This window comes from Pristis pectinata, chromosome 9 (assembly GCF_009764475.1).
Source record: "Pristis pectinata isolate sPriPec2 chromosome 9, sPriPec2.1.pri, whole genome shotgun sequence".
Taxonomy (NCBI): domain Eukaryota; kingdom Metazoa; phylum Chordata; class Chondrichthyes; order Rhinopristiformes; family Pristidae; genus Pristis; species Pristis pectinata.
The window spans coordinates 9,415,020-9,434,810 of record NC_067413.1 but is presented as its reverse complement, the minus strand read 5'-3'; the positions used below and the strand labels follow the sequence as shown (position 1 = coordinate 9,434,810).

The following is a 19,791-nucleotide window of genomic DNA, read 5'->3' as shown; positions in this document are numbered from 1 at the left end:
CTCTGTTCTGTGTTCTATGCTCCACCTCCAAAAACAGGAGAAGTAGGAGCAGGACCCTTGAGGTACTCACCCATTCAATGTAGTCATGGCTGATCTTATCTTGTCCTCACCTCCACCCTGTTCCCCACGACCCTTGACTTTGCTACAGTCCACAAATCTACCTTGAATATACTTATGACTCAGTTCCTCTGCTCTTTGGCATTGAGGATTCCTTTGAGAGAAGAAATTCCGGCTCATCTCCATTTTAATTAGGTCTCCTTGTTTTAGAATCCCCCACAAGGGGAAGCAGCTCCTCAAAATCTTTCCCGTCAAGGCCCTTTGTCACTCAAGCCTCATTGAGGACTGAAGTCGGTAGGAACTTCTTTTCATAGAGGGTGGTGAATCTCCAGAATTGTCTACCTCAGGGGGCTGTGGAGGCTACATCATTGGGGTTATTTAAATAGATAATCTTCTGCAAGATCAGGGAATTGAGGGCGACGGCGAACTGGCACAGAGGAGGAGGTGAGACCTGAGGCAGATCAGCCATGATCATACTGAATGGTGGGGTAGGTTTCAAGGGCCGAGTGGCCTACTTTCTTATGCCTTATCCTTTTCCAAATCTTAGTCATAGAGGCATGAAGATGCACAGCACAGAAAGAAGCCCTTTGGCCCATCGAGTCTGTGCTGACCACCTATTTACACTCATCCTACACTGATCCCATTTTATTCTCCCCACCTTCCCAGCTTCCACCACTCATCTACACACTGGGGGCAATTTGCAGCGGTCAATTAAACTACCGACCTGCACATCTTTGGGAAGTGGGAGGAAGCCAGAGCACCCGGAGGAAACCCACACGGTCGCAGGGAGAACGTGCAAACTCCACACAGACAAAAGTCAAAGTCGAGTTTATTGTCACATGCACAAGTGCATGTACGCACAAGTGCAATGAAAAACTTACTTGCAGCAGCATCACAGGCACATAGCATCAGATAAGCAGCATTTGCAAGCAAAACATAAATTAAACATAAATTATACACAATTCTTACAAGAAACACACCACCTGAGGTCAGGATTGAACCCAGGTCTCCAGCACTGTGAGGCATGTTTCAATACTTTGCACATTTTGGAACGAGCTGCCAGAGAAAATGATTGAGGCAAGGACCACAACAACATTTCAAAGACGTTTGGATAAGTCCATGGATAGGAACGGTTTAGAGGGATGTGAGCCAATTGTGGGCAAATGGGACCAGCTTAGATGGGCATCTTGCTCAGCATGGACCAGTTGGACTGAAAGGCCTGTTTCCCTGCTGTATGACTCCATGAAATTTCCCCGTTAACCACTGCCCGTCCTGAATTGTTCTGGATGGCTTTCCTGCAAAACCTCTTGAAATATTTCCCTGCATTATATTTGCCGAACATACTGCTCCGGCAGCAGCCGGCTCCACCATGCAAGGAGGAGCTGATATTAGCTTCTCTTTGATGTGGCAGACTTAATATTTTTTTTCGCTCCTGGCTGTGGGAAGGTAACATGAAGCAAAAGGAGCAGGGTCATGCTGTAGACAAAAGGCAGGCGCATTCAAGTTTGTAAACCAGTGCACCTAGGAAGAAGCAGGCGGCCTTTACAACCCCAGGAGCACCCCTCCTATGTCTCCAGAAGAATAGAAACGAAAGAGAATGAAGTTCTGGGAGCGGACAACCTGTAAATCCTGATTAGTTATGTGACTTTGACTTGCATCCCTCTGGAGTTCAATTCATCACTTGCTCCCTGACAAGTTTTTATTTAAAAATAAAACTTATGGTCTTTGCAGTGGTTAGACGCATTCAAATGCAAATAGCCCCCCCCACCCCCCAATCTCCCTCCCTCTCTTTCAATCCCCTGCTCAAACCATTGCTGATGCGTCTATAGGAATCCATCTGTCTTTGAGCTGATGGACTTTCTCCGAGTGTCGCTTTCTTTTCATTGAGTCAAGGAGGCAGAGTGAAGGGAAGGGGGCTTCTCGGGACCTCTCTCAGAATCTCCACCCCAACACCACCCCCCTCCCTCCCTGATGAAATCCGGCTTGCTTGACGGAGCTGGTTAAAGCCGTCGCCCGCTCCCACACACACACACACACACACACACACACACACACAGCGGTCCAGCCTGCCGCGTTATACGGCAAACACGGGGACTCAGTCCACCCGGTGCCAAGTTGCAGCCACCAAGCGCAGCCTCTCGTCCACACTTTAGCGGGCAGACGAAGCAGAGAGAGTGGGAGCCGGGCGTCCAAAGCCATCGCCGCTGCTGAGACTTGGAGAGAGGTGGAGGAGACAGGGTAAGGCGAAGCTGATTTTAAACCACTTTCACCATCCGTTTGACTGACGGCTTGCATGCATAAACCTCCCAATCCCTTGCATTAGCATTCTGCTTTCTGCAGTGTGTGTGTGTGTGTGTGTGTGTGCGCGCCCCGTACATTGACTGAAAGACCCTCCGTTGGTTTAGAATTCCGCTGGATCCTCTGCCTTCCTCGGGAACCAGCCGTTACCCGACTTGGATCCGCGGGCATCATCTTATTGATCCAAGACAGGTGAGTGCTTGGGGAAGTTAAGTCAGTCCAGCCGTACTGCTGATTATTTTTGTGTAAACATCAGTGAGTTCCCCCTACCTAGCCGTTCAATTACCGGGAGAGAACCCCTGTTAAACAAGGGTTGGATTTATTAAGAGTCCCCTCTCACCCCCCCCCCCCCCCTCACTTGCCAACTCTTGGTCTTAAGGGACAGATGTCCTTCAATATCATGCCCCGTGGTTGAGTGTTGAGATAAGTCTGGGAGCAATACATCGAATGTAGTTGCACCTCTGAGTGTCCGAGTTGGATAAAGATGTGGCAGGGAACTCGTTTTAGATGTGGCTCGGTGTGTGTGTGTGTGTGTGTGACTGCTTTGGATCATGCGTTGGAAAGGGTTCATCCACTCCGCAGCCTGCGAGAAATAACTCAGTAACCACACGCAGCTTCATGCTGCGATCATTTTCTGATTTTTCTTTTAACCAACATAATTCGATTCATTATTACTCCCAGAGAGTTTGGAGCCCGCCTGTGCTTTGCAGAGTCTAATGATATCGGGGCATTAAAAGAAAGCCCCGGACTGGGCTATAGGAACACCTCTTGCACCCTCTAATTGCAAATGTATATTTTTTACAAACCGCAAAGGTACAGGTTGCTCTGCTTGTAATACCTCAAGAAAACTCGACTCAGGTACCTACATGAGTGTGTGAGATCTGCAAAAGATCCTGGCTTATAACAATGTTAGAGCACAGAAGGAGGCCATTCATTGCATTCTAGCTCTTGGGCCAGCAATCTCATTAATTCCATTCCCTGCAACCCGGTGGATTATTTCCCCTCCAGTGCCTATCAAATTCCCCTTTGAGATCCCAGATTGATTCTGATTCATACAGGCATTGGGTTTAAGGTCATAACTAATTACTGTACAGGCACATCATGTACACAAACTATTTCACGGCCGAGGTGGTAATTCATATGGTGTATGATAGTTAGTCAGATGCAGTTCGGCTGGTTTACAGAGTAGCCACTTGTGTTGTTCTGTGTTGATCTGATTCCATGTTTGCGATGTGCGGGGAAGGATATCAGTGTAGTTGCATGCTGCATAGACTATAGAGCAGGTCATCTGGGCACGGTCTGCATGGTGCCCCTGTGATAGTTATTTTTAGGGTAGATTCCTCACACAATGGATGATGGACCTCATGTTGCTTGGGCGCAGCCTGTTGTTGAAAGTATGGATGGTGAAAATCAGCCTCCACGGGACACAAACTAACATCAGTTATTGCAAGTGGAATGTACTGTCTGATGTATCAGGCAGTGGGCATATTTTCCATTCTCCAGAGAAGGATGTTTACGAGAAGTGTTAGCTTCTGCCTGGTGTGCACAGCTAACTCTCTGGTATTGCAACCAGCTGAGTATGAGGATGTACATGTCAGCAAAGGGTCTCTCCTTTGAGGAAGGAAGACTTGAGGGGGGTGATGTAATGAGGGTCTTTAAAATAATGAAGAATTCCTGATGGAAGAGGATGCAGAGAATCTCTTCACTTGTGGGGAAGAACATAAACAGAGGCTGTTGATATAAGACAGTTATTGAGAAATCCACGGGGAGTTTGGAAGCTGCTACTACGTCTGAAAGGGGAGCAAGTCGTGCGCAATGCTGTAAAGGGGAAGCTGGGCATGCATACAAGGGAGAAGGGAACAGAGGGATGGGCTGACAGAATGACAGAGGAAAGATGGGAGGAGCCTCATGTGGAACATAAACACCAGCATGGACTGCTTGGGCTGAATGGCCTGTTTCTGTGCTGTATATTCTACACAGTCCTGTGCAGTGTATTAGTATAAGTGGAGTGCTGTTTGTGGAAAGGAGATGTATGGAGTCGTACAGAAGACGACTGTTTGATCACCCTGCCTATGCTGATTGCTTGAATGAGCCGAGTGCATCCACTCCCTAACGCCTCCCTCACCTCTTTAAGCTGTGCTTCCAGACCGCTAAAACACGTTGAGTGCACAAAAACAAATGAACATTTCCCACTCTATTTTTTCGGTTGATTAACCTGGTTACCATCCCTCCAACCAGTGAAAATAATTTCCCCCTAGTTTTTTTCCATCAGAGCCCTTAATGACATTGGACATTTCATTTAAATTTCCTTTTAACCTGCTCTGTGATAAAGAGAACAGTCCAAGCTTCACCACTCTTTCCACTTAACTGAGGCTCCTCATCCTTTCAATAAAGTCTCTTCTGCGCCTTCTCCTTAGTATTTATCCTTGTGGTGCCTAGAATTGGACAAAATACTTTAGCTGGTAAGTTGATTTATTATCGTCACTTGAGGGCAAAAATGGCTAACATGAGGGGACATAATTTTAAGGTGATTGGAGGAAGGTATAAGGGGGATGTCAGAGGTAGGTTTTTTACACAGAGAGTGGTGGGTGCGTGGAACGCACTGCCGGCAGAGGTTGTGGGGGCAGATACGTTAGGGACATTTAAGAGACTATTAGATAGACACATGAATGATAGAGAAATGGAGGGTTGTGTGGGAGGGAAGGGTTAGATAGATATTAGAGCAGGATAAAATGTCAGCACAACATCGTGGGCTGAAGGGCCTGTACTATGCCATAATGTTCTACGTTCCATGTACCAAGGTACAGTGAAAAACTTTGTTTTGCATGCCATCTGTACAGATCATTCCATTACAACAGTGCATTGAGGTAGTACAAGGGAAAACAATAACAGAATGCTGAATAAAGTGTTACAGTTACAGAGAAAGTGCAGTGCAGTGCAGGCAGACAATAAGGTGCAAGGCCATAACGAGGTCAAGAATCCAGCTGAAACCTAACTGGTAATTAAAGAGTGGCACAGTGGTCCAACTAACAGAGCCACAGCCTCACAGCTCCAGTGACCCGGGTTCAATCCTGCCTCTGTGGAGTTTGCATGTTCTCCCGGTGACCATGTGGGTTTCCTCCGGGTGCTCTGGTTTCCTCCCACATCCCAAAGATGTGCAGGTTGGTAGGTTAATTGGCCGCTGTAAGTTGCCCCTTGTGTGTAGATGAGTGGTAGAATCCGGGGAGAATGTGGAAAGGAGTAAAGTGGGACTAATGTAGTTTCAATAGTTGTTGATGGTCAGCATGGACTTGGTGGGCTGAAGGGCCTGTTTCTGTGCTGTGTGACTCTAATGAAGGTTTATCCATATTGTCCTTTGTGCCTCAGTTAATAAACCCCAGGATCTTGTGTGTTTTCTATAAAGGAATATGCTCACTAGAATCTGTGGCTATGGGATATCCTTGTGGCTTGAGCCATGAATCTCAGCAGTGGGTGAGTGGGTGCCAGTGTAATCTCCTATATCAACATCCCAAGCATGAGAGCCCTAGTTATATTCAGTTAACTGGGGAGGCTCCCATGCCCAATACCGGACTCCTGAGTCAGGCGCTCTATCCTGAACTCTGTCAGGGGAGGAGGTGACCAGTGGAGAGGGGAGAAGAGGCTCAAAATCCTCTGACTCCTGTTCCATCACCGCCCACCAGAGAATAACTTCATTAACCACCACAAAACCAGAGAGGAAGCAGGTCATCCTTGATCCCAGGGACTGCCTTAGAAGAAGAAAAAGTGGGTAACACTCTTGAACGTTACGTGTTCAAGTCCCATTCCAGAGTACAATTATGGAAATCTAGGCTGATTCTGATGTGGTGCACACAAGGTGCTAAACTGCAGCCCATCTCCCCTCTTCGATGAATCCTCCTAAACTACTGTCACAAAGGAGGGGAAGAACTTTTATCTCTGGCCAACGTTCACCCCTCAATCAACGTCAGCAAAAAAACCATCTCCAAATCATTGCAACATTGCCATTCATGGGAGCTTACTGAGCAAGGTTTTGGCTCCTGGGGCTCCTTTGCTACAAGAATGATTGCAGCTCGAAGTACTTCAATGGGCACATTTTCTTTGGGATGAGTGGAGTTCAGATGGACATTACTGAACAGGAAGATATCTCCCAAGTGTTTCTCTTGTATTATGGGTGAAGACTTGGAAAGTTATATCTTCTGTAAGGACTGACATCACGGATTCACAAGAATGAGCCCACTTTGAAATTAGATTTTATCAGTTTGGAGCAGAATATTATGGAGAAGTCAAGAAGTCATACAGTGCGGAAACAGGCCCTTCAGCCCACTCAGTCTGTGCCGACCATCAAATTCCCGATTATAGTAATCGTATTTTACTCTCCCCATATTCCCATTATCTGTCCTCAGATTCTATCACTCATCTACATAACGGGGGCAATTTCCTTCTACAATTTTTGGGATGTGCAAGGAAACTGGAGCACCCGGACGAAATCCATGCAGTCACGGGGAGAATGTGCAAACTCCACGCAGACAGCACCGGAGGTCAGGATTGGAACCAGATCACTGGGGGTGTGAGGCAGCAGCTCTATTGGCTGCACCATTATGCTGTCTTGGAATTGCAGTAGGATCTCAACATGGTCCCACTCCAATGTTTTATAGCAAATGTAAAGAGGCATCACATGGAGCTGTGAAACGGATAGGCAATGTGTGAAAGGATTACTTGATTACCCAAGTCCTGGGAATTTAGCGGCTTTTAATCGTATAAAATACACTTGGACGAAAGTGCAGGAGGTAAAATCAACTTTGCAGATTCTACCAAGAGTTGGTAGCAAACGAGGAGGAATGTTGTTTGGATAACCAGAGCCAACAGGTTGTTAATACAATTAGATGTACAAAGGGTAAATCAGTTAGCAGTGAGCAGTTAAAGGAGAAAGTGTGCATTGAAAGAAATCACAGTACAACGATCAGGCTGGAGGACTTGGGTTGAACTGGATAAATCATTATTAAAATAAGACAGTGTGTAGCTGCAGCAATGGAAACAAGTGACAGTTGAGTGAGAGAGTACAAATCTTACTTTTGTTTCCCAGTATGTCGGACAGACCCCATCTGCAGTTCTGGCAGTCTAATCATAGGAGGAATATTATATTTTGTACTGTGCAATTTATTTCATTGTGTTCAATGCGACAAAAGTGGAACCTCAGGCTGAGTCCCACAGTGTCTAGTTAACAACAAGCTGCTTGAGAGAGAATGGCGATAAGCAACAAGGGAAGGTGCAACTTCTACTCATGGGAAAGGGGTGGTTTAAAGGAGTAGATGTTTCCGGTCTACCATTCCACTGATGTGGAACCTTAGTCAGGTGGAAGCCTGTGGGTCTCTACTGTCACTGGCCTGTGAAGTGGAAATCGCATGTACTACGTTCCCATAAATTGTGGGATAAATTAGTGGGAAAAGTCCTGATCTAGATCTGGTCAATGGTAACTTGGTAAATTGGTTTATTATTGTCACATGTACTGAGGTACAGTGAAAAACTTGCCCTGCATACCGTCAATTCATTACAACAGTGCATTGAGGTAGTTCAAGATAAAGCAATAACAGAATGCAGAATAAAGTGTTACAGTTACAGGGAAAGTGCAGTGCAGGCAGACAATAAGGTACAAGGCCATGGCGATGCAGATTGTGAGATCAAGAGTCCATCTTATCATACAAGAGGTCTGTTCAATAGTCTCACAGCAGGACAGAAGCTGTCCTTGAGCCCTGGTGGTACGTGCTTTCAGACTTTTGCATCTTCTGCCCGATGGGAGGGGGGAGAAGGGAGAATGTTTGGGGTGGGTGGGGTCTTTGATTATGTTGGCTGCTTTACCGAGGCAGCGAGAAGTGTAGGCAGAAGATTCAAAGACTAATGCTAGAATAGGTGCTGGGAAGATGAAATAGTTGGTAATTGGTTCATTATTGCCACATGTATACAGATGTGGAATGAGCTGCCAGAGTAAGTGGTTGAGGCAGATGCAATGAATTGGTAAATTGGTTTGTTATTGTCACATGTACAGAGGTACAGTGAAAATCTTTGTTCTGCCTGCCACCCATACAGATCATTTCATCACATCAGTGCATCGAGGTAGTACAAGGGAAAAGCATAACAGAATGCAGAATATAGTGTTACAGTTGGTGTTAGTGTTATAATTGGTCTCCATTGTGAATAAATGGGATTATTATCCTTGTAGAAGAGAAAGTTAAAGGTTTCTGGATCAGGGTATTCAAAATTGTCAAGAATTTTTGACAGAATAAATGCTGAGAAACTGTTTCTATAGGCAGAAGGTTGGTAACCATAGATTTTTCACATTGTTGCTTATGAGATAGGTTGAGGAGATTCAGCCCATTGAACCTACGCTGGCTATCAGAGGATTGCCATTAATTCCATTCCCCCACTTATTTCCCTATAACCTACTCCTTCTCAGATGCTCATCAATTCCCTTCTAAATATCTTGCCATCCCACCCCCCCAAACCCCCTTAATTTAGGAGCAATTTGGAGCAGGCAGTTAATGTACCTGCATGTCTTTGGCAGGTGAGAAGAAAACCTGCATAAAACCGAGAAGGTCACAGGGGGAATGTGCAAACTCTGTACAGACAGTACCTGAGGCCAGAATTGAAACAGAGTCTGTGAGGCAGCTGCTCTATCTACTACCTCACTGGATCATCCTTTAAACGGACTTGGTAGAAAATTCAAGGTGGTATATTGGCAGGAATCCCTTTGACGGTTGTGTATGCTTGAATAGGGTGGAAAGTGGATGCACAAAGCTTGGAAAAGAAGGGGTTACAGGACTGTGGGGAAAGTGAGAAGGAACGGATCTGATTGGGTTACCTCTCAAAAAGCTGGAAATGGTATGATGGGGCCAAATGGCCTCATTTTGGTACTCTGCTGTTCCGTCATGTAATAAAGGTCTGCAGCCTTGGGTGTAAAATGTTCTCATGTTTTATAACGGAAACTTGCTTCATGAGTTGCCGTGTTATCAGATCCCTGAGAGCTGAGTCTAAACACCAGCTCAAGCTGTTCCCCTATGAATGCTGGAGTCATAGAGTAAAACAGTATGGAAACAGACCCTTCAGCCCAACTCGTCCATGCCAACCAAGCTGTCCATCTAAGCTAGTCCCATTGCCTGTGTTTGGCCCATATTCCTCTAAACCTTTTCTATCCATGTACCTGTCCAAATATCTTTTAAATGTTGTTAATGTACCTGCCTCAACCACTTCCTCTGGAAGTTTGTTCCATATACCCACCACCCTCTGTGTGAAGAAGTTGCCCCTCAGGTCCATTTTAAATCTTTCCCCTCTCATCTTAAACCTATGCCCTTTAGTTTTTTTATTCCCTTTCCCTGGGAAAAAGGACTGTGTGCATTCACCCTATCTATGCCCCTCATGATTTTATACACCTCTATAAGGTCACCCCTCAATCTCCTGCACTCCAAGGAATGAAGTCCTCTCCTGCCCAACCTCTCCCTACTGGATAGATACATGGACGGGAGAGGTCTGGAAGGTTATGGACTGGGTGCAGGTAAATGGGACTAGTGGAATAACATTTCAGCACAAACTAGAAGGGCCGAGTGGCCTGTTTTCTGTGCTGTAGTGTTCTATGGTTCTGTAATTCAGGCCCTGGAGTCCTGGCAACATTCTTGTAGATCTTTTTTGCACTCGTTCCAGCTTAATGCCACCCTTCCCATAACAGGGTGACCAAATCTTCACACAAAGCTCCAAGTACGGCCTCACCAACGTCTTGTTAACTGCAACCTAACGTCCCAACTCCTACACTCAATGCCCTGATGATGAAGGCCGGCGTGCCAAACACCTTCTTCACCAGCGCTCCCCCAAGGCTCATTCATTTTGGATGCGAGGACAGCTGTGCTCTGGAAGAAGTGGTTTGTTCTCATCTTTGAAGCTGGTGTAATGGCGGGGCAATCAATGACTGGGGGCTGGAGGCCGGGATCAGTGGAGGAATCAGCATTTTGCTGCTGCCACTGGCTGACTGACCAGAACAGTAGTGACAGGGATTCTTAGCTTGGAAGCGTAGAAAAATTATGACACAGAAGGAGGCCATTCAGCCCATTGTTCTTGTCATGGGTGGAAAGGTGCAGCTGAGCCTAATCCCATCTTCCAATAATGGGTCCATTGCTCTGCAGGTCGCAGTACTTCAAGTACACATCCAAATACTCCTGAAGTGTGGTAAGGGTTTCTGCGTCTTCCTCCTCTCAGGCAGTGGGATCCGGACCCAAATACTTCCTCTGGTTGAAAATATTTTCCCTCATCTCCTCTCTAATCCTTTTAAATCTTTGCCCTCTGCTTTCTTACCAAGCTGAGGGAAGTAGCCTTTGTTCAGATCCCTCATCAGTTTATACGCCTCATTTAAGTCCCCGCTCAGCTCCCCCCACAACCCCCCCCATCGTTCCAAAGAACACAACCTCAGCCTGTCTGGGGTTTCCTGACAGCTAACATTCTCTGCTCCTGGCAACATCTCCTCTGCACCCTCTTCAGTGCAAACACACCCTTCCTGTAATGTGGTGACTGGAACTGCATGTTGTTGCTAATGCAGAGCAGAGAAACAATAAAAGGGTTTCAAAAACAATCTGAATATAAATATGGATGATATTTTCCGCAGCCAGATATTGTGCACTTCTTGGAAGTACTTTGTCTTCTCTAATTACCCAATAAGGTGACTTCATATTGTTGCATCTAACTAAACAAAAGCCTCCTCTCCATAGATACCTTAGCTAAAAACAAACTTAACTAGAAACTTATAAAATTAAATAACAATGTCACACTATATCCAGCAGTGATGTAGCAGTTGCTTCACTGAGTGTGTTGGTATTAATCTGCACCTGGCTCTGATGTGATACCAATTTATCTTTCTGAGCCTATTTTTCTGGGGCGATCAGAGCTAATGTAATCTTGTTCCGTTTACATAGCCTTATGTCTGGGACTATTTTACCCTTTTATTTCATGTGTGTATGTGTGTGTGTGTGTATGTGTGTGTGTGTGTTTGTTTGAGAGAGTGTGTGTGAATATGTGTGTGTGCGCGAGTGTGTGTTTGCATGTGCGTTTGCATCTGTGTGTGTGTGTTTGCGTCTGTGTGTGTGTTTGCGTGTGTGTGAGTGCGTGCGTTTGTGTGTGTGTTTTGTTCGTGTGTGTGTTTGAGAGAGTGTGTGAATATGTGTGTGCGTGTGTGAGTGTGTGTGTTTGCGTGTGTGTGAGTTTCTGTGTGTGTATGTTTGTGTGTGTGTGCTTGCGTGTGTATGTGTGTTTGCATGTGTGTGTGAGTGTGTGTTTGCGTGTGTGAGTGTGTGTGAGTTTCCGTGTGTGTGTGTGTATGTGCGCGCGCGTGCGCGCGTGTGTGTGTGTGTGTGTCTGTGTCTGTGTGTGTCTGTGTCTGTGAACCTCAGAAGCTCACTCCAGTATGTTTTGTCCATTTAAAATGCTCTCAAGCAAATACTCAGGGCAGTTAGTGGCTGGAGTCTGCAGCCCGACTGCTGCTGTGTCATCTGGCAGGGGGAGTTAATTGTGTTTGATCACACTGACTCGAGCCAGTGTGGCTGTACTCTGCTGATGCCTTCTGTCCTGACCTAGCCGCAGCAGTTGCCAGTGTGGGGAGTGAAATGTGACCAGGCACAGCAAGACAACCGAATTCTAGTCTTTTAAACCCAGCGCTAAGTCAGGCAAATAAACACAAGTGCTTTCACTCAAGTGAAGGCAACTGAGTTTCTTACAGTAACAAGGCTGAAGCATGTTCAGGGCTCCCCCTCTCTCTACTGAGTGTACTGTGAGCACTGTGACATGCAGTTATTGGCAGCCACAGTATATTCCAAATGCCAAGAATAAATTGAAAATATTGTTATAATATACCACATAATCACATGTAAAAGAGAATGCAAATAATTTTTTCAGATTGGTATTCCCCCTGGGATAATTATTTTTTGATGACATTGTGGGTTTAATAGACACTTAGAACTGTCTTCCCATTTTGTGGCAGTTCAACAATTTTTGACATTCCCTCAATGATAGACTTAGCTTTTATTCCATTCCTCAATTCTTTGTTCATGGAAAATAAATTCAATTTAAGCACGTTTCTTAAGTTGGTATTTTAATTGTCAGATGTATCTGGGTTTAGCTTCTGTCTACTGTAGTGTATTCTTCAGGGAAAGTGATGAATCCTTTCACACTGAAGGTTCAACTACTCAGCTTTGTAATTCATCAAACAGAGATCTTTGTTAGCCTTTTGCCTTCTGAAACCCATTCATATCTTGTCATAATCTGTAGTGTAAGAGGACGGCAGTCCGCTAATCGTATGACTCTCTCTCTGACCGAAAGGAAAAGGCTTAAATTCCTGAACTACCTTTCAGTACATCCCAAATGGTTCCCAGCTGAAGAAGTACGTTATGAAGCTAGTCGGTGTTGGATGTGGGAAATGTAGGAAATATATTAGACAACTTTGGCACAGCAAGCTCCCAGAAACAGCAAGAGATAATGCAGAACCGAGAAATAATCAAAGGGTTTCAAGAACAATCTAAATATAAATATGGATGATGCTTTCTGCAGCTGGATATTTTACTCTTTGTTTTCTCTAATTAACCAATAAGGAGACTTCAGTAATCATTTTATCCCAGGAAGTTGGCTTTGTTTTAAATATTAGTCAAAATTCTAGGGAGAATTCCCAGCTGAAATAGAACATAGAACATAGAACAGTACAGCACAAGAACAGGCCCTTCGGCCCACAATGTTGTGCCGATCCAATTATATTAGTAATAAAATGCCCAACTAAATGAATCCCTTCTGCCTACACAATGTCCATATCCTACCATTTCCCTCGCATTCATGTGCCTGTCTAAGAGCTTCTTGAAGACCCCTATCATATTTGCCTCCAGCACCACCCCAGGCAGCACATTCCAGGCACCCACCACTCTTTGTGTAAAAAAACTTGCCTTGTACATCTCCTTTGAACTTACCCCCATCACCTTAAATGCATGCCCTCTGGTATTAGATATTTCAACCCTGGGGAAAAGATACTGGCTGTCTGCTCTATTTATGCCTCTCATAATCTTATAAGCCTTGATCAGATCTTCCCTCAGCCTCCGCCGCTCCAGAGAGAACAACCCAAGTTTGTCCAACCTCTCCTCATAACGCATGCCCTCTAATGCAGGCAGCATACCGGTAGATCTCTTCTGCACCCTCTCCAAAGCCTTGACATCCTTCCTATAATGGGATGACGAGAACTGAATGCAATACTCCTGATGTGGCTTAACTAAAGTTTTATAAAGCTGCAGCTTAACTTCCTGACTCTTGAACTCAATGCCTTGGCTAATGAAGGCAAGCATGCCATACTCCTTCTTTACCCCCCTATCAACCTGTGTAGCCACTTTCAGGGAGCTGTGAACTTGGACCCCAAGATCCCCCTGCTCATCAACACTTAAAGGTCTTGCCATTAACAGTGTACTGTCTCTTTACATTTGATCTCCCAAGGTGCAACATTTCACACTTGGCTGGGTTAAACTCCATCTGCCATTTCTCCGCCCATATCTGCAACTGATCTTTATCCTGTTGTATCCTCTGCCAGTCTTCTACACTATCCACAACACCACCAATCTTCGTATCATCTGCAAACTTACTAACCCACCCATCTACATTTTCATCCAGATCATTTATGTACATCACAAGCAGCAGGGGTCCCACTACAGATCCCCAAGGAACACCACTAGTCACAGACCTCCGGCTAGAATAAGTCCCATCGACCACTACCCTCTGTCTTCTACGGGCAAGCCAGTTCTGAATCCAAATGTCCAATTCACTCTGGATCCCATGCATCTTAATTTTCTGGGTGAGCCTCCAATGAGGGACCTTGTCAAACACCTTACTAAAATCCATGTAGACAACACATCCACAGCTTTACCTTCATCAATCACCCTCGTCACCTCGTCAAAAAACTCAATCAAGTTAGCAAGGCCTGACTTGTCCTGCACAAAGCCATGCTGACTGTCCCTAATTAGGCTATGGTTTTCCAAATGCTCATAAATCCTGTCCCTAAGGATCCTCTCCAGTAATTTCCCTACCACTGATGTGAGTGACCAGGATTATCCGTTTCCTTTCTTGAATAATGGAACAACATTATTCCCCAGTCCTCCGGGACCTCGCCTGTGGCTAGAGAGGACACGAAGATCTTGGTCAAGGCCCCAGCAATTTCACCTCTTGCCTCTCTCAATAACCTGGGGTATATCCCATCAGGCCCTGGGGACATCCACCTTAAAGCTCTTTAAGAGACCCAACACTACCTCCTCCTTTATCTCAAAATGCATATTAGCATATCAGCATGCTCCGCACTGATCTCCCTATCCTCCTTGGTAAATACTGATGCAAAGTACTCATTAAGGACCTCACCCACATCCTCCGCTTCCAAGCGCATGTTCCCTCCTTCATCCTTGAGTGGTCCGACCCTCTCCCGAGTTATCCTCTTGCTCTCGATGTATATATAGAATACCTTGGGATCCTCTTTAATCGTATTTGCCAAGGACTTTTCATGGCCCCTCCTGGCTTTCCTAATTCCCTTCTTGAGTTCTTTTCTGGCTTCTTTATAATCCTCAAGTGCTCTGTTTGATCCGAGCTTCCTAAGCTTTACCTACTTTTCCTTTTTCTTCTTGACTAAGTTCACCACCTCTCTTGACATCCAAGGTTCTTTTACCTTGCCATCCTTGTCCTTCCTTCTTACTGGAACATACCTGTCCTGTACTCTGTGCAGTTGGCCTTCAAACACCCTCCACATGTCAGATGTGGACTTGCCCAAAAACAGCTGTTCCCAATTAATTCTCCTTGGTTCCTGCCTAATGGTCCCATAATTTGCCCTGCTCCAATTTAACACTCTCCCGTAAGGTCCATACTTATCCTTATCTATAGCTATCTTAAAACTTAAGGAGTTGTGGTCACTGTTCCCTCACCGTTCTCCCACTGAAAGGTCGGTCACCTGGCCAGGCTCGTTCCCCAACACCAGGTCCAGTATGGCCCCTCTTCTCATTGAACTATCTACATATTGATTTAAGAACCCCTCCTGGATGGACCTAACAAATTTTGCCCCATTTAAACCTCTTATGCTAAGGAGACCCCAGTTTATATTAGGGAAATTGAAGTCCCCCATGACGGCAACCCTATTAGTTTTATACCTTTCCCTGATCTGCCTGCATATCTGTTCCTCAATGTCCTGGTGGCTATTGGGGAATCTCTAGTATAATCCCATCAGAGTGATTGCACCTTTCTTATTTTTGAATTCTACAGCAGGAAAAGCAGGCCATTTGGTCCAACATGTCCATGCTGATCTATGGGCACCCATCCATATTAATCCCATTTCCCAGCTCTTAGCCCATAGTCTTCTATGCCTGGACAATTCAGAGAGCCTATCTGGACACTTCTTAAATGCTGTCGGTAACTCTGCTTTCACCACACTCTCTGGCAGCGCATCCCAGGTACTCACCACTCACTGGGTGAAAAAGGTTCCCCTCAGATCCCCTCTTCCCCCTCACCTTAAATCTGTGTCCTCTGGTTTTATCTGATACTGGGAAAAGTTCATATATCTCATTATTTTACATACCTCAATCATGTTCCCTCTTAACTCTCCAGGGAAAACAGACCCAGCCTCTCCAAACACCTGCTCCAGAAAGCAGAAGGGACTCAATGCCTCATCCATGAAACAACATTCGAATTAGAACATTAGTATCAGAACAGCATTAGAACCAAGTTTCTTGAGTTGAGCTCAATGAGACCCAACCAAGACTGTCTGGTTTGCATTGGTTGGTTTGAGTGTAAGAAGTATTGTAAGTACTAGGGTTGGGTTTGACTCAATATGTAGATAAGATAAATTAAGATCTTTATTAGTCACATGTACATTGAAACACACCGTGAAATGCATCTTTTTGCGTAGTGTTCTGGGGGGCAGCCCGCAAGTGTCGCCACGTTTCCGGCGCCAACATTACATGCCAATAACTTCCTAACCTGTACACCTTTGGAACGTTGAAATGCATGTACCATGTCTTAGCAGCTGTTTTCCTCTGCTGCGTTGGGTGCCCAGGGTAGGATCCTCTAGACAATAGTATTTCTGGCAATGGTCAGGTTTGGCGTGGCAACTGCTCTGCCCGAGACCACAAGAAACTGCAGAGGTGTGGACCCAACTCAGCACATCATGACAAACAACCTCTCCTCCATGAACTCTGTCCACACTTCTACCACCCTGGACATTCACCCTTCTCCCCCCTCCCATCGGGCAGAAGATACAAAAGCCTGAAAGCACGTACCACCAGGCTCAAGGACAGCTTCTATCCTACTGTTATAGACTTACCATACAAGAGTAGGATAAGTCCATCTTATCTTATCCTTGTATGATAAGATGGACTCTTGACCTACCTCGTTGTGGCCTTGCACCTTATTGTCTGCCTGCACTGCACTTTCTCTGTAACTGTAACACTTTATTCTGCCTTCTGTTATTGTTTTCCCTTGTACTACCTCAATGCACTGTTGTAATGAAATGATCTGTCTGGATGGCATGCAAAACAAGTTTTTCACTGTACCTTGATACATGCGACAATAATAAACCAATTCAATTCAACTCAATTCTAGAAATCCACCCTCGTCAATCTTTTCTCATGCGACAGATCTGCCATCCCAGGAACCAGTTTGAGGAATTTTTTTTCCCACTGTCGACTGGAACCTCAATCTGAAATCCTCTGACTCAGAGGTGGGGGAATATCATGCAGCACGGAAAAAGGCCATTTGACCCATCGAGGTCTCGTTGGCTCTTTGCACAGTCAGCGCAGAGAGGAACATAAAATACTGCAAAAGTACAGGGTCTGAAAACAAAACAAGATTTCGCCTGGGTTTGTCCCTTTTAGACGGTGGCTTTGTATTTCCAGAGTTATCCTGTTTTATAGATTCCCGGCATTTGTAGTTTTGGTTCTGATCCCTGTTCAACAAACCTTGAAGGGGTGGTAGAGGAGTTCTAGTGTTTAATGAGTTAACATCTACCAAGGTTTGAAGGTACAAAGAGAAAACTGCACTGAGGAAAAAAACTCTAATGCAAGAGGAATCTTCAATCTACCTTCCTTCAAACACAGTGGTGCCTTGTCACAATAGGTGGTCCCTGAGTGTTATTTCCTGAGGCACTGTCACAGGCTAACCTCTAATGAGACTGCAGTAAAGTAATGTCTGCTTATCATAACAGAAACAGATGAATATTATCTAGTCACCTTCCTTATCAGATTTGCATTCAGTGACCTTGGGATTTTTATTTCACTTTTTAAAAATCTACACGATTAACCTTTATAGTTGTGTGAATAATTTCCAAGGGGAAGGATGACATTTTAAATAAAAGATAATTAAGGCTTTATACATAAGCTATTGCATACATCAACATTAATTTTTGATTTAAAGATAAAATGTCTAAGTCATACTCTGCTCAGGGGGGATTTGAAAGGATACACTTCTTAATACTGTTACCGATCACATTCTAACGTTACATTAAAACCAGGTATTTCTTTGGCATGTTTAGGGTTAAAAGAATTTTCTCTTCCTATCTCCGTCCATCACATTCACAGAACTCTGATGACTACTTTAGTGATTGGTGATTGGGATAATGACATTTTTACTGCACTCTTCCAGGAAGTGGAGCTTGCCTATAATATCAATAATTTAAGGCATACATAAAATGTAGGCCATTTGGTCCATCTTATCTAGGATCGGTTGTGTAACCACATGGGCTTCCTCCCTGCCTTTTTATTTCACCCTGTCTCCCTTGTGCTCTGACTAGGTTTTCCTTAGGCACATCTACATTTTTACTTCAACCACAACTTGTGATATTGAGCTCCATATTTCCATTACTTTCTGGAAATTCAAGAAGTAAAAGGTATACTTCCTAATGCTAGAGTGACAATCAATCTGCTGGAGGAACTCAGTGGGCTGAGCAGCATCTGTGGGAGGAAAGGCAGTGTCGACGTTTCGGGTCAAAACCCTGTATCAGGACTGAGAGTGGAGAGGGGGAGACGGCCGGTATAAAGAGGAGGAGGGAGAGGGGTGAGACAGGAGTCCGAGGTGACTGGTGGACTGAAGAGGGGTGTAAGGTGATGGGCAGGTTGTGCTAGGTCGGGGAGAGGAGAGGGAAGGTGGAATTAGGAGGCAGTGGCAGGTGGATGAGAGAAGCAGATGGAGCGAGGTGGGTGGGGGGGAGGGGGGCGAGGGTGAAGGTTGGAGACAGCTACTGGAGCTACCTCCTTATGCTGTTACCAATCACATACTCCAACATTATGTTAAGGTAGTGTTAAATAAAGGAATAAACAGGGTGGGGACGAGGCTCATGTGAGCGCACAATCTGCATCAGCAAAATGGGCTGAATGGCCTGTTTTTGTGCCAACATTCTTAAGTGGAAGGTCATGAATTTCCTGTTGGATTTATCAATGACTACTGTGTACTTGTGGCCCTTGGACTAGTCCATCAGACAATTGTAAACATTGTCTTCTCCCTTTGACCAGAGGATTCCATCTTGTTCACTGATGTTGTCCAGGGAAGGACATCTGCCGTCCTTACCCAGTCTAGACTCTACATAACTCCAGGCCCACCACTCTTAACTGCTCTCTGAAATGATGCAGCAAAGTGCACAGTTCAAGAGGTAACAAAGGGATTATCTTCACCAGCTGCACCTATTTAGTTCTCCTGATTGAAGATCTGTGTTGTGAAGTTCAAGACATTTGTAAAGTCGTCCTTCATCTTGCAGTCTTCTAGCATCGACGAGTTGGGCTGAAGAGCCTGTTTCTATGCTGTATGACTGAATCTAGAGGAAGGTGCTATAGTTTTGGTATCATCTGTAACACTTAATTCTGCATTCTGTTATTGTTTTCCCTTTGTACTACCTCAATGCACTGTTGTAATGAGGTGATCTTTATGGATGACATGCAAAACAAAGCTTTTCACTGTACCTCAGTACATGTGACAATAATAAACCAATTTACCACTTTACCAATTTATCACCTTCTTATCACCTTTGTCAGTGTCTCCATATCCTTCTAGTAACATGTCGGCCAGAACTTCCAAGTGTAGTCTGACCTATGTTCTATATAGGCTGTCATGGTGGTGTAGCGGTTAGCGTAACGCTTTACAGCGCCAGCGACCTGGGTTCAACTCCAGCCACTGTCTGTAAGGAGTTTGTACGTTCTCCCTGTGTCTTTGTGGGTTTCCTCCAGATGCTCCGGTTTCCTCCCACATTCCAAAAGGCGTACGGATTAGGAAGTTGTGGGCGTGCTATGTTGGCGCCGGAAGTGTGGTGACACTTGCGGGCTGCCCCCAGAACACTCTATGCAAAAGATGCATTTCACTGTGTGTTTTGATGTACATATGACTAATAAAGATATCTTAAATTATTAGTTGAACGTAACT

General features: G+C 45.0%; 1 protein-coding gene across 2 annotated transcripts in view; it reads left to right on the top strand.

Moving 5' to 3' along the window:
* Window positions 1-2,146: 2,146 nt before the first annotated feature.
* The window catches only part of cdh7a (cadherin 7a), a 177,094-nt gene continuing 159,449 nt past the window's right edge, over window positions 2,147-19,791 (top strand). For both annotated transcript variants that reach the window (XM_052022765.1, XM_052022763.1), the window contains exon 1: window positions 2,147-2,295. The gene's annotated coding sequence lies outside the window, so the exon portion shown is untranslated. The remainder of the gene's footprint in view (window positions 2,296-19,791) is intronic.